At 38.6% G+C, this 15,701-nt stretch overlaps 1 long non-coding RNA gene across 2 annotated transcripts in view; it reads right to left on the reverse strand.

Annotated features, from left to right (window-relative positions):
- LOC118974140 (uncharacterized) overlaps positions 1 to 14,952 on the reverse strand; it is a 146,550-nt gene extending 131,598 nt beyond the window's left edge. The window contains exon 1 of one of the 2 annotated variants that reach the window (XR_005063747.2): positions 14,822 to 14,952. This is a non-coding gene — a long non-coding RNA (uncharacterized lncRNA). Of the gene's footprint in view, positions 1 to 6,038; positions 6,176 to 14,821 lie in introns of those variants that run through there. The other variant, XR_012123559.1, reaches the window with a different exon arrangement.
- Positions 14,953 to 15,701: the final 749 nt, after the last annotated feature.

A 15,701-nucleotide genomic window follows, 5' to 3' on the forward strand; every position in this document is an offset into this window, starting at 1 on the left:
GGTTCTTTCCTTTCCTGTATCCTAACCCTCATTTGCTGGCACTTATGGTTGCCCTGAACTCTGTGTACTGGTTGTTTAAGGAAGACCAATTCCAGCTTTTATATCTGCATTTTAGCCAACCTGAAAAGTGCAGTCCAGGGCTTTCCTTCTAGCCAAAAACTATACACACACACACACACACACACACACACACACACACACACACACACAGGGGGGAAAATCATGCAGTCTATTACCTTTTTTCAAATATGGACATTCCTTTAAAGTGTCTCTGTGTTTGTTTACTCTTAAGCCTTTAGATAGTTATTTCTTATATTTTCATTTGTGATTTATACTTGTTATCTGCAGAAGAGTTAGTTTGATATGAGCCTACCTGACCACTACCAGAAAGAAGACTACAGATAAATAATTTTCATTTCCACCAAAGTTGGGTTTTTTCCTTCTTTTTTTCAAGATATGATAATTCCCAAGCACATCTCAAGGAAGCTAAGTTTCTCAGGATCCCAATCGTTCTTTTTGAACATATTTAGGAATGTTTCCTACAAAAGCTGCACCTGGTGACTAGAGCTGTCTAGTTAGCCTCAAGCATACACAGAAAATTGCACCTGAGCTCATATCAAACATGATAACAGTGGTACTGGGAGACTACAGTGTCCAGAAACCAATTAAGTCTGAGCTAAGAAGGGGATTTTCTTTAACTGGTTAATGGAGACCATAAGCAGAACCTCTGACCACAGAGAATTCGATGCTGGCTCAACATTTTCTTCTTGCATTTGAGCAAGGATCAATGACTGGGAGGACTAATCTACTGTGTGCCCTAGATGGCTTTCTTGTTTATGCTACTTTGTGCTTAGCAATAATCACTGATCTTTGATTCCCTGGTATAAGGAAATATTATACTTTTGCAGCTAACAGGTATTTACTCAGACAACCATATTCTTTTTCATCTTGAAGGATGTTGGAATTTCCCTAATTTAACCAATCATTTTACTTTTCAGAAACCCACAGTCCAAACTGGAGAAGACCCACGTAAGATAACATAGAAAGGGGCAGAGCTTCAGTAGAATGTGGTTAAGCTGACTTTACTTCTTGCAATCTGACTCTCAGCTACACATTCAACGTTTCAGAGACACGGTGCTATGTGGCATATCCTCAACCATTCTCAAGGTTAGACTCTAAAGCATTCTGAGTGTAAGAAAAAGTCTGCTCAGTGATGTGATCTCAGTCTCCTGAATTCAGCAATATGACAGTGTGATGACTGCATTTAAATAATGCATGGCTATTCTCCAAAATCAGCTTGGCAAGTAAAGACATGCTGTCTCTCTTGTAACTCTATTCTCCTGCCTTCCCCACCTCTTTCCTTCCCTTTACCATCTCTGTGGCTCTGTGCTCTCTTTCCATGTGTATTCCACAGCATTCAGATGCAAAGAGACTAGTCAAGATGTACATCAAATTGCAAAAAGGAACTGGCCAGGCCAAAGTTAGGCCAAGTCTAAATCATAACTTCCTTCCCTGTGAAGTGTTTGGTTTTTCATTCAGTAAGATGAAAATCACTGAAAGATTGCTTTTCCATTCAATGATTCATTTGTTGTCTAAAAATACAAGAACATGTTCTTACTCATCAGCCATCCTCACTTATGCTACAGGAGATGGAAGCCATTCAGTTTGAAGGAAAACCTCTATGGTCATAAATCCTTCCTTAAGGCCTAGTTACCAGTTCAGGCAAATCAGGTGGGACATTTAAGTCCTCAGCATGGAAAGTCAGATAGATGTGGTTTTACTTTTAAGGGAGGGAGGGAGGGAGGGAGGGAAGGAAGGAAGGAAGGGAGGAAGGAGGAGAGGGAGGGAGGGAGGGAGTGAGGGAGGGAGGGAAGGAAGGAGGGAAGGAGGGAGGGAGGGAGGGAGGGAGGGAGGGAGGGAGGGAGGGAGGGAAGGAAGGAAGGAAGGGAGGGAGGGAGGGAGGGAGGGAAGGAAAGAGGGAGGGAGGGAGGGAAGGAGGGCGAGAGAGAGAGAAAGAAAAATCTGCCAGTCTTCAATAGCCTTCTGAGATCTCTCTTGTCTCCTGGCAGAAGGGACTCTTCAGGGGTTAGCCACTTTATCATGGCATTCCTCATCTCTCCTTTTATCTTGTACCTTCTCCTCTTTCCAAGACCATAAATCAACAGAGACAGGTCTTCATTCTTCTTTAAAAAAGGAAGGGGGAAGTCTAGACTTCTCCTATTCCATGGCAAAGTGAAAAACCTGATAAATTTACCTGCTTTTCAGGTAAAAAACAAAACAAAAACTGGAACTATTTCAAAGCCTTAGTGGGCAATCTGTAGCCAGGAAGCTCTGCAGCACCAATTCGGAGTCTTTTTCATGTTCCTCCCCACTGCAATGCCAGGAAGGAAGCCCATGTGGGAAAGTGGCAGACTGGTTCAAGAGACTTCAGATTCCAGAGAGGGGTCAGAGTCAAATCCAAGAGTGTGTGACAGCTGAAATTGTTCATGATTTACTAATTGCTGAAGGCAGTGACCCGGCCATAAAGCCCAAAGGCCACAGGGAAGGCTTGCTGCCCACTGCTGGCATTAGGTTTCTGTCCAGAGGAGGAGAAGACAGCAGAAAACTAAAGAACATTTGGAACTAATTAGCAGGAATAAGGAAACTTGAGGCTAAGAGGCAAGGGTGGGATCAGGGCTGTACAATTCCTTAAAGTAAGAAATAGTTGGTCAACTTCACCAAAGCTCTGCTTCTTATCTTTCTTGTCCTCAATGTAATTTATACACAGCTGATTAGAGTACAGCCTCATCTTTCAGATTCCTGCAATATTGAGGATCTTATCTGAAGAATAACACAGCTTTAAAAAAAAGAAAGGAATCAGCAGATATTACTGTTTTCCTCAAGGATGGTCTGGTCCTGGGAATACAGGAGATGTCAAGAAAGGAATTGAATATTCAACTTAACAGACATGAACTTGAATCTTTACTCCACTACTTACAAGCTATGTGACGCTGAGTATGTTAAGGTAGCTCCATTGAGCTTCTGTTTTCGCATATGCAAAAGTCAGCCAATTCCACTTCCTTCACAGAGAGCAAAATTAGGTAAAAGGTGAATATTCCCCCGCTCTGTGCTCAGCACACAGCTGTACTCATTAATTAGACATCCCTTTTCTTTATGCCTTATAAGAAAACATTACAAATACAATAAAAGTATTTTTATCAATCTGTCATCCAGAAATCAAGGCCTATAACAAAGCCACATACTTAAAACGGTGTGGTATTGTTTCAAGAATGTATATAGATCAATGGTATAGATTGAGAATCCAAAAAATTGTCTTGTTCATAGACAGAAATAAACTCAAGTTCAATTAAAGGCCTATATTTGGGAAAACGAAATTGATTTTATGTCAAGATAATGAAGGACAATAACAACACCCTTGAGTTGAGAAGATTTTCTTAAAGTCAGATATGGAGCAAAAATAGAAAAACAGAAATTTGAACATTCTCAATGTTCAAGGTAAAAGAGAGAATTTGGGAAGAAATAGTCACAACTGCAAAATAGTCAAATACAAAATGACAAAGGATAAGCATCTGAATCTTTCAAATAATTAATATATATCTATAAAAAAGTCCAAAAGCCAATGAAAATATGATTTAAAGGACACAGATAGGTAATCATAGCAGATGAAATCAGAATTGCCCTATGAAAAAATGGCTCCACCTCATTAGTAATCAGAAAAATGTAAATTAAAAAACAATGAATTACCATTTTGCTATCAGTTTGGCATGGATTAAAAGGGTTGATAATATCAAGGGTAGACAAGCAAGGAGTAGGGTCTGGCAGGGAGAGTAAGAGTAACGCTCCTAATGACCCTGAACTTAGTACAATCAGTCTGAAAGGCAAAATGGTGGTATCTATAAAATTAATTACTTAGGCTCCAGAGATTTCTTTCTATATATCTGTCCTGGATAAACACTTGCATATACACACAAAAGATTTGATGCTATGTTGTTTATATTATGAAAAAACTTTAAATATATATCCATAGAAGGGATGAATTCAATTCTATAAACTAAAAAATTGCTATAAAATGTTCAAAGGAATAAAGAAGATTTACACATATTAACATGGGTTACTCACAAACCCAGAAACCAGTATTTTATATTTCTCCCAATATATAGATATGTATGAAAAATATAAATAATTTGAGAAACTTTCATCAGATAAATTCATCAGAGTATGGTCTTAGTATTGGTGGGAGGACTTCCGTATGGGGATAGGAGTTTCTAGGAGACTATAATCTGTAATCATCTAAATGTTTTAAGTTATAACTGGTTTATTTATTGTTTGCATAAATTTAAAAATAAATATGTACAAATGTTGGAAAAATGTAAGACACAAATATCCCAAAAATGTTGACAGTGATTTATTTTTGAGGTGCAAGGAAGGAGTATGGGTGATTATTGTTTCCTCTTTGTATATCCCTATAATTTTAAAGTTTTTCCAAAGAGGAAAATTATCACCACTATCCAAACACACTCATAAAATCCCAGGTTATGGCACTAGATACCAAGCTCACTGGTTAAAAAAAAATGCTCTTGTCCAGTTTTGCAAGCACAATGTCATTTGACATTAACTAGGTATTATCTCCAGTGAGAGAGAAAGAAATTGAGATTTCAAGAAGCTAGGCAATTTGCCCAAGCTGACACAACTACCAAGTCACACAGCTGATAGCCCAACATATGCCTTCAGATACCAAAATCTCCTCCCGCCATCCTAGGGCTACCTCAAGGCAAATATTATATGCGACTTTTCCTCTAAACAAACTCTAAAGCTATTTTTTTTATTATAAAGCTGTTTCACTGCTAAATGAATTTGAAAGCGAAGTTCGATTAATTAAACAAGTTTTAAAAATACATGGACATACATGTATTAAACATAAAGGAGTTAAACCAACTTACTTAGGGGAAGTACTGATCCCAAATAAGGTTAGTTTGTAGAAAGGCATTTGCACAAAAAGGAAAAATCCTTTGTTCAGACATAATATTCTCATGAAATGTGATAAAGCAGCATGGAGTTCCACAGAACCAGTTGTAACTAGCACTGTGTTAGGAGACTCTCAGCTCAAACGAGCCTAAGACAACCAGAATTTACTGCCTTTTCATCACCAGCAGCAGGCACATCTGCATCCAGGCACTCAGAAAACATTATTAGATCTCCCTCTATCCTTTTCTCTGTGTTGTCTCCATTTTTAAGTATGCTCTAGGCAAGTGACAGCACTTTCAAGTTCCCCAAGTTTTCATGGATATACTTTCTTCCCAACTCAAGGAAAGAGACCCTCTTTCCCTCAGTGTGCGTCCCCTAGAAATGAGCTGGCACCATACCATACTGATCTCTGTAGTTAGTGGATTTGTCAGTCTCAGGTCTTTATTACCATAAAGCCTTTAGCCCCAAGAAAGGGAGATTCAGTCCCACTCACACCAGAGGGATTGAATTGGATTATTATAGAATGGGTAAAGAGAGGTTAACCAAACTAAAGGAATTCTGGAAAGACAAAAAAACATATGACACAATACAGTCCCAACTTTGACAGTATTGGGTGTGTGACCACTGGAGAGCCAGTGAGCTAACTGTGGAGGAGGGCAGACATTCCTAGCAGCTACCTACAGGGTTCTCCTAAGGATTAAACAACACCTTGAAAGGAAACACTAACACAGTATCTGGTGGATAGAAAATGTCTTATAAAGTTTGTTTCCTAATTGATTAATCAAAGGCAGAGTGGTTCTGAGCTACTTATATCACCTCATTCCAGAGACTTTATCAAGTCCAAATGAACAAAACTGTAATGAGCAATAATCCTACTGAATATGGAACAGAATTGTGAGCCCATTTCAAGTTGTCCTTTGTAAAGTCTGAAAGCCTGGAGGCTCCATCATCTGGAAGTCATAACAACCAAAATAACAAAAACCGTAGTAACTGATATTTACTGCATGCCAACCATGTGCCAAGTGGTCTGCCAAGTGCTTAACATGCACTTTCCCATGTAATCCTTATCTTACCTAATGAAGTAGATATTATTATCTTTTCCATTTTATAGATGAAGAGGCAGATGTAGCAAGGCCAAGTAATTTGCCCAAGGTCAAGCAAGGGACAAGGCTGGACTCCCACTTGGTTGTGTTTGACTCGAGAGCCTGAGCTCTTAACCATGCATTGTTCTGTCTCACACTGCCCTGCATGGCCTCATAATACCCCGAGGAGAAGACTCAACATGAAATAGCACTTGGCTGCATTCCAATCAGTCAACACATTCATCACTAGATGCACAAAGAGAGCAGGTAGGTTGGATTCCCTGCACTGAACAAAACAATCCAGGCAAATGCATGCACTGACCTCTAACTTGATTTGGAGATTTAGCGTCTCCATCTTGAAGACTTTCCTACCATCTCAGCTGCTGTATTTAATGGGGCCTTTTGTTGATGGGGTCAAGAGGAGTCAAAGCGAATTAATTTTTTCAGTTTATTTTTCTTTTCATTAAAAAAATGATTCAACCTTAATGGTTCTGGAGTTATTTCTCATTGGCAAAATTATGGAGCTGCATACTGATTCAGGGAAGTGTTGAGACGCTGGGCACAGATGGCTTTAATTATTTGGGCAGCCATTGACAGATGTGATGGTCTAGGTTTCGGCTGCCTTGGACAGGTGTAAGCTATAGGATTTACCCAGAGGGAGTTGTGGAAAGCCAGAATTGGATAGAGCCCTGTGATGGCCCTTTATTTTGTCTTAATCCACCCCTAGGTACATAGTTATCATATTTCTTTGCCTCAAGGCATGGTCAAGTCAGTCAAAACCATCAAACCAAGTTTGTGTGCAGGAAAGAAAATCTCAAAGAGAGAAATACACTGTTAGCAATTAGTTACAAACTCTACTCAGTGTTTTTACTCAGAAGGCTTTCTTCTGATTAAGCATAGCTTCATAATCAAAAGGATATATGTACATGTCCCTCCTTCTGGATTAGATCAAGCATGTTTATTTCTCTGATTATAGTCCACAAAAATAATTTGAAAGAATTGAATATTAGCCTGTGAAATCCTTCATTATTTTGTTCAACAATTTAGTGATCAAGTTATGGAGAGTGGGAAGAGAAAGCAGACATGCTCCTACTCTTAGGGAGCTAGTGAGCATTATTAAGAGGGGGTTTCAGACCGTTGAGCTGGTAAGAACAGGAGAGTCAGTACTTACTATTTCAAGGCACTGTTCTGGGTTCTGGGGATGTGGTGGCAATCAGAAGAGCCCTTTCCCCTGGAACTTCCCTTCTAACTGGGGAGATGGACTATTAAAAACCTATTTCTTTCTCTCTCCATATGGAGAGATATAATATGTATCATATGTATATATCATATGATCATAGATGTGTCTATATATATGTATTAACTGGGGTGGATGTAGTATGCTAATTGATATAACATTATATTTGAGGAATTGTGACTAGCCGTGTATGTGAGCTCAATAGGAACTCTGCAGAGGAAAAGATATTTAAGCTGGGCTGAACATAAGAAAGAGATCACCCAGTGGAAAACCAGAAGAAGGTATTCCTCCTACCCTTTGAAAGAGCAGAATTATGACTCAGTATCTATTATGGGCTGAATTATGTCTCCCAGGTTCATATGTGGAAGTCCCAAACCCCCGTACCTCCGAATGTAACTGCATTTGGAAATAAGATCTTTAAAGAAGTAATTGAAATGAGACGATCAGGGTTAGGACCTAATTCAACATAACTGATGTCCTTATAAGAAGAGGACGGGACACCAGGGATAGTGGGCAGAGAGAGAAGACCACGTGAGCTCTCAGACACAGGCAGCAACCCGCAAGTCAAGGAGGAGACCTCAGAGACACAAGCCAACCCTGCCGGCGCTTTGATGTTGGATTTCAAGCCTCCAGAACTGTGAGAAAACAAATAAATAAATCTGTTGCTTAAGCCACCCAGTTTGTGACAGCCCTACTAAATTAATACAGCGCCTCCCGTCAGACTGGAAGCATAGTATATAGCTAGTATATAGAAAGCTTTTCAAAGAATATTTACTGAATTAAAATGTCTGTGAGTTGCACAACTGACCCTTGCTAAGCATTTAACATGTGCACTGATAGAATTTAACCCAGCAACCCACTTATCTGTGAGGAAACTGAGGCTTGGTGAGGTTAACTAAGGCACCCAGTGTCACATCCCTGCCGAGAGAGCATGTGTTGGAGCCCAGACCGTCTGATTTGACAGCACTTGCTCTTAGCTCAAGGACATAGTAAAGAAGAGGAGGAAACACCAACATTGGAGGACCTGGCTTACAGCTGTGGAGGCTGAATTATCAGAAAACCAAAGTCTGTACCCAGAAAACCCGTATTTACTCACAATCCATGCACACAACTTAACACCCTATCCCTTGCACAAACACAGGCCTCCACACCAACTGACCTCCCCATTTGCATCACACACACACACACAAACCCACACACACAAACTCACCCAAACTCCTCAGACAATACGACTTTTTAAGAAGTCCTTTGAAGAATGCCTTAAAGGATTTGAATCAATAATCTCCTCAGATTCTAACTGGAACTCTCCAGTTTGCTTTTTAATGATAGCTCCCAACTTGACAATCACAACTGCTTCTTACTGTTCGCTCCCAGCTAGTCAACTGCATGCTTCCCTCGGCCCATAGAGCATGTGTTTTTTTAAATAAAGAAACAGACATGGAATTAAGTCTCAGTGTCCCATGTGCTTCATTATCCTGACTTGTTGGGAATGTGTTAGCCATACAGTGTGAGTTTTCATAAGTAGCAGAAAAGGATCAAAGGAACCTACTTTACCAAAGGTTTTTCTTTTCTCTCTTTTTTTAAAAAAACACTGAGGTTTGGGTGATTCAAATCACACTAGGTAGTTGAGCTGATAAGATATGGGAGGAGAGAGCTCCAGCAGAAGTTTTTATTTCAAGAAAAGGAAACTTTTTAAATCATAATATGCCCATAGGTGTCTTTGATTTTTTTTCAGTTGAATTGCAGCCCTGGAATTAGAAGATATCTTGAAAAAATATGCTTGATGTTAACCCTAGGTAGTTATATAAATAGAGTGAATTGAATGAAGTTATATAGCCCAAAGATTACACTTTGCTATGCTGCTGAGATTTTTACATACCAAAAATTTTAAAACCTTAAGTGGAATACTTAAAATTACATGTGTGTGTGTGTATATATATATATTTATATATATATGCCTTAATAATAACATTTTCATATTACTCTTCTGTAAAACTTTGAAGTGCTTGTTCCTAGGAGACATTAAGCAAGAGTCCTTGGATTGGGAGGATCTGAATAAGTCACCCTGAGATAAGATATAATGTGAAATGTAAAGTTCATGGGGAAACAAACTTGCTCATTTGATCCTACCTTTGCAATACAGAGGGATCTTGTTTTCTTAACTTTTGGCTGTCCCCAGGCTATTTAGGTTTCCAAAGAAAAAAACTGGAATCCGTAAGACCTCAAACTGAATCAAAAACACACGTTTGTCATGATGAATCATTAGACCCTGGTTTATATACAGAACTCTGAGACAATTTCCTAGGTAATACTTTAAAAGAAATGCTTTTCGAAATCCAGCTTTACTGAATAAAAAACTATTTCTTCTGTCCTTTAATTTTGCAGCTATCATTGTGGTGTCATTTTTTTTCACCAAAAATCATTTTGAATATTTTCAGATTCATGTCTTGCATGTGTCTCAGCAGATGCTTTTTTTTCTTTGTGTGACATCAGTAAAATGGTTAAAGTTTCAAATGAAAGCTCAGTGAAAAAACTGGGGCATAAAAAGGTCATAGCTAATCACCACCCTTAAGAAGTTTTTGTTGTATTTTTATTGCTTTAGGTATACTTCAAAAGTTATAATCAGACTGTGCCCACAATTTTTGCATCTTGATTTTATTGCTTAAGTATTAAATTTTTTAACATTAAAATCATAACAAAATATTTCACTTTTTAAATCCTTATGGAGGTAAAACTTTTCCACAATGACTCACCCATATGTACCCACTCATGCAACCATCATTCAAATCAAGGTATAGGAAGTTTCTGTTGACCCTGTAAATTACCCTGTCCCTCTTTATAAACAACCCTTCCTGTTCCCAGCCTCAAATAACCATCAGTATGCTTTCTTTAAGTTTATGTTCATTTTTTTGCCTTTTCTAGAATGTCACCTGAATGGAATCAGACAGTGTGCATGTGTCTGATTTTTCTATCTGGCTTCTTTTATTTAGCATATTGGTGTTAAGATTTAGCCTTATCATTGTGTGTATCAGAAGTTTGCTTTTTATTGTATTACTTATTCAACCACCTGTTTATTCACTTACCTACTGATAAACATTGGGGTTGTTCCCAGTCTGTAATATCATTAATAAAGCTGCTATGAACATTCTTTTACATTTGTTGTTTTTTTTTGTGGACATGTTTCCATTTTTCTTGGGTAAATAACTAGAAGTGGAATTGCTGGGTGGTCAAAGGTAAGTGAATAAGTTCTTAAGAAACTATCGAATTGTTTTCTAAAGTAACAGTACTATTTTGCATTCCCTTCAACAATGTGTGACAGTTTAATTGCTCCATATTCTAGCCAACATTTGGTATTGTCAGTCTTCCTAATTTTAGTCATTCTGGCATATGTGTAGTGATATGCCATTGTGGTTTTACTTCATTCCTTGATGTCTAGTGATTTTGAACATATTTTCACATGCTTTGTGGACATTTATAGATCTTTATTGTGTGTCTATTCAAATATTTTGCCTTTTTAAAAATTGGATTATCTTCATATTACTGATTTATAAGAGCTCTTTATATACCATAGACACAAGTTCTTTGTCACATATCTGCATTGTGAATATTTTCACTGAATATGTGGCTTGCCTTTTCGTAATCTTTATAGTCAGTTTTTTTAAAGAGTAGAAATGTTTTTCCATTTTGATGAAGTCCAATTTATCATGTTTTTCTTTTATAATTAGTGTACTTTTTCTCCCAAGAAATCCTTGCCTACTTCAAGATTGTGAAGTTTTTTTGCTGTGTTTTTTTCTGGAAATTATATAATTTTTTATTTATAGATTTTGGATTCATTTTGAATTAATTTTCTATATGATATATTGTAAAGATCAATGTTCAATTTCCCCCATATCAATATCCAATTGTTCCTGTATAGGTTGTTGAAAAGATGATTCTTTTCCAATTGAGTTAGCTTGGCATACATATGAGTTATACTATTCTGTCCCATTGAGCTATGTCTATTCTTATGTTATCATACTGCCTTGATTGCTATAGTTTTATAAGTCTTGAAATCAGCTCCTATAAACCTCCCACTTCTTTTTCCAAATTGCTTTGACAAGTCTGATTTTCTATGGTTACATGTAAATTTTAAATCATCCTACTTATACATATATATATATTTTTTAATTGACTAGGATTTTGATTAGAATTTTATTGGTTCTATTTACCAATCTGGAGGAATAATACTATCAAATCTTCTGATATTGAGATGGTATATCTCTCCTTTCTTTAAGTCTTATTCAGCTGATCTCAGCAATGTTTTATGGGTCTCAGTATATAGATCTTTAACATATTTTACTAATTTCAACAAGTATTTCATCTGTAAAATCTATTTTAATTGCTACATAATATTCCATTGAACTAAAGTGCAATTATTCAACTGTTCTACCTAATGTATAGGTTGGTTACATTAGCTTTATTCTAATGCAAATAATTGGGTGATAAACATTTGCATGTAAGTTATTTTTTGCATTTAAAACTAATTTCTTTATATAAATTTCTAGAAGAGAAGTTGTTGGGTCAAAGGGCATGAAAATTTTTCAGGTTTTTAATACATGTTGAGTAGCTGTTTTTCTTAAAAGATGAATTACAAAAGTCTTATTTTTTCAGATATTCTATGTGTTTCTCTTCTGTAGCCAAGGTGAACAGAGTCATCATTATATAATCTCCAAGAAAGAAAGGGGAAGGGAAAATTTGTTTAAATGCCTTTGTAAAGAGAAATAGAACACACTAGCTTTTCTATCACCATGTCATACAGTTGCATATAAGACCAACCCAAGTTGTTGCAGATGATGCCTTTATATACTAAAATAGATGGATTCTTTCTAATAAGTAACTCTTCCTGGACATCACTTTCCTCATCTACAAAATGAGGTTGTGAGAAGTATCAGTACATTTCCCTGCTGAAACCTGCTCTGAAAAAACCTCAGGGTTTTGGAAAAGGAGGTTTGTGATGAGCATCTGAGCTGCTGGCTTGGGGTCTCCCTGCATCTCTCCATCCAGAAAAGTTCTCTTTTATCAGTTTTGCATAACAAATCCCTTTTCAGAAGTGTTTAAAAAATAAGGCATCCCCTAATAAAAACAACTGGAGACACCAATGAACTAGATGGACTCTAACGTATTTCTCAGCAAACTATTTTATTTGAAGCTACCTCATTTTCTAGCAGGCTCATCTACAAAAGCAGCCCTGGGGAAACCAGGATTCCATGACGCCAAATATGTCACAAAACACCCCTAAATGTACCTTCAGTTTATAGGACACACCTAGTTCTGGGACCATTCCAGATGAGCCTGAACTCAGAACTCAAATTTATAATCAGATTTCTAGGCACCTTTTATCAGGTTAATAAGCAGTCCCTGACTGCATCCTAACATACACTATGTTGACAGAGCCTCACAAGAGACCCATGTTATTTGTTACCAATTTGCAAATGAGGCAATTAGAGATCAGCTTAGTAAGCGATGGAGCTGAAACTTGAACTCAGGTCACCAGACTCTTCGGTCACTCCAGGGTATCCCACATTTGTGAACAGAGCCTGCTCAGAAACTGGGCATTAGACATGCATTGCAAAATAGGTCATGGAATAAGACCAGGTGGGAAGGTCAGAGATTCACAGGAAGGTCCCAGGACTGGAACATGCCTTCATGTCTATTTACTCCCAAGACAATCAAGGCCAAAGCAGATCATTTTGAAATCCAACTGTGGTCTTTATTAGTTTTTTGATCTTGGGGCAATTCCTTAACTTCTTTGAGGCTAAGTTTCCTTTTATGTAAAATGAGAGCGAACCTCATAGGGTTTTGGTGAGGATTAAGTGAGGTGATGAATATGATAAGGTCCAGCTCAAAGTCTACTCATCCCCAAAGTGCCACATGGGCAAACCACAGACACATCTTCATAGCTGTTTGTCACAGTACTGAATCTGTCCCTCAACAGGTGGAAGAGAAGAGAAAAGAGGGAGGGCCAGGCAAATAAGGTTTTTATTGTTTCTAGGCAACCACAGAAAAGGAATAATATAAGGCATTTCTCATAAGGGTGCTGCACAAGCTACCTCACAAAAAGACTCTCTGTCGGGTTTTAAAAGTAGGATACAACTATGGATGGTCACAGAATGGTACAATTATTCAAAATTCTTCCCAAACTGCTACTCCTCTCTCCTTCCTCTTTCTCTCCTTCCATCCCTTTCTCTCCTAATTCTTAAACTATCCAGTGAAGAAGATAAGAGAGATATTTTCATTCCAATTTTGTAAACAATCAAATTGGAATTCTGAGAAAATTATACACAGCCACCCACTTTGGGCTCAAAGCCATCCTGAACTGTAATCTTCTTGAGGCCAGGATCCGTAACTTGTTTTTCTTATATATCTTCCCAAAAGGTCCTCAAAAATTAGCTGTTGACTATAATGCGTTAGTCTGAGACCTGCTTCTTCAGGAGGCTCAGCCGTTTTGTTCAGAAGCAGAATCTCAGATTAAATGTCAAGGTCACAGAAGCTCTGGAAAGCTTCTTCAGTTGGTACTTATCTGTTTAGGAATAACTTATTTTAAACGACTTGGTACATTGTTATGTTCCATTGCTAATCCATACTTTTATTTCTAGTTTTTGAATAATATGTGTACTTTTTTTGAGGAATAGCATAGGAACAAAAACAGTGAGTATGGATAAATTTTCACTTAAAAAAAAAAAACTTGACGTTAGCTCATCCTCCTGGTTGGCTTTAAGTTGCAAGTACATTTAACTGACCTTGGACATGACAACGGTTTAAAACCAGAATGCGTGAAATTTTACTGCGGGCATATTTATCTTAAGTTGAAATGGAAGTTGCTGTCTCAGAATATTATCTTAGTCTGGTATTATCTCTGATTGAAGGCAGGACATATTGTCCTGCCTATTCAAAATATACTTCATTTGGACCCAAAATAAAAATATGTCAAATGTGAAGAGACCCATACTTGAACCTTGACTCCCCAGATTTGCAATGTTCCATTATGAATAACACTAAAGCTGCTCTCTGTCTCCAAGTCAAATAACCCCTTTTTCTCCTTCCCGAGCTTGTAAAAATTAAGATAATGCTGCAGAGTACTGACTTCCTTAGAAGAAACGGTTTGCTGGGTAAACGTTGAGACTCCCCTGGATTCTTAGTACCACCGGTCGTCACTACTAAAGTCAAAAATAGGACAGAGAAGACGTGTTTTGCTTCCGACAATTTGACAACTGGATTTTTCCAACCACCTTTGAACCTTTTGATGTTCAAATTCCTCACTGGCATGCATTCCAAAGCCTTGCAGGGCTCCTGAAATCTGAGAAGTCTCCTCACCAGAGCCACACTGCGTGAAGCGGAAGGCTCCTAGATGTGGGTGCAGCCTGGCTCCTGGGACCAACAGGGAGAACCACGGCCAGCCCTTTAGATGATGCTCCCTTTCTGCTCTGCCCATTCGGTTTGAGGCCCCCTTTGTTTCCTTTCTGGGGAGGGGGTTTCGCCACCAACAGGGTTCTCTCACCTCCAGCACTTTCTGATGGGGGATCCATCTTCTCAGGCCCGGCACGGACGGTTCTTTGACTGTCACTCACAGCTGGAGGACAGTCCAGCCTGGAGATAAATCTCTCACAGATTGCTCATTCTTTTCCAGGAGGCTGTGAGGAGAATGATCAATGCAGTGATACAGGGCTAGTTTGCTCAGTGAAGCACAGAGAGAGAAAGAGAGAGGGAGAGTACAAAGAGCCCATTTAAATACCTAAGTCCCCTCCACTCCCCTCCTCCTAAGGCACAGCCTTGCTCTTAAAATTTCCACAGATGTATCTACAAATGGTGACCTCAGGAAGATGGCTGGCAAAGCCAAAAATACAACCTCAGGAGGTGACCCCAGCAGCTTCCTGAACATGAAGCCCTGCATGCATTTCGAAGAAGGCAACTCTTCCCTGTAACTGCCTGAGCTGCCAGCTGTTTCATGCCCTGGAAAGCAAGCCCTGGACTAGTGAGACTGAGAGATTAGCAGGATGTTACTGGAGCACCAACAGGTGCAAGAAGACAAATATTCATTTGCTAAGATGTTGAACCCCTGCTACAGGCCTCAGGCTGGCAACAATTTGCTCTCTCCAAGAACCCAGAGGTATTTCTGGGGTGGCAGGTCATTCCACACAGGTCAGAAGTCTTGTTTTTGTGTGTGTGTTGTGCCCTGCATTCACTGTGCATTCCAGGAGTTAGTTTGTCTCTACGGCAACTGGGCACTAACCTGGACTGCCTTTGCCCTCTCTTTTAGACTGTCTTCACGTAAGGTGCAAGTTATCTCCTCTCCATGCCCACAGCCTCGTGGTTTCCATCAAGCCGGAAACAAGTTTCCCATATCCCATCCATACCACTGGGCACATGCCTTATAATTG

The sequence above is a fragment of the Manis javanica genome, chromosome 2 (genome assembly GCF_040802235.1).
Source record: "Manis javanica isolate MJ-LG chromosome 2, MJ_LKY, whole genome shotgun sequence".
In the NCBI taxonomy this organism is placed as follows: domain Eukaryota; kingdom Metazoa; phylum Chordata; class Mammalia; order Pholidota; family Manidae; genus Manis; species Manis javanica.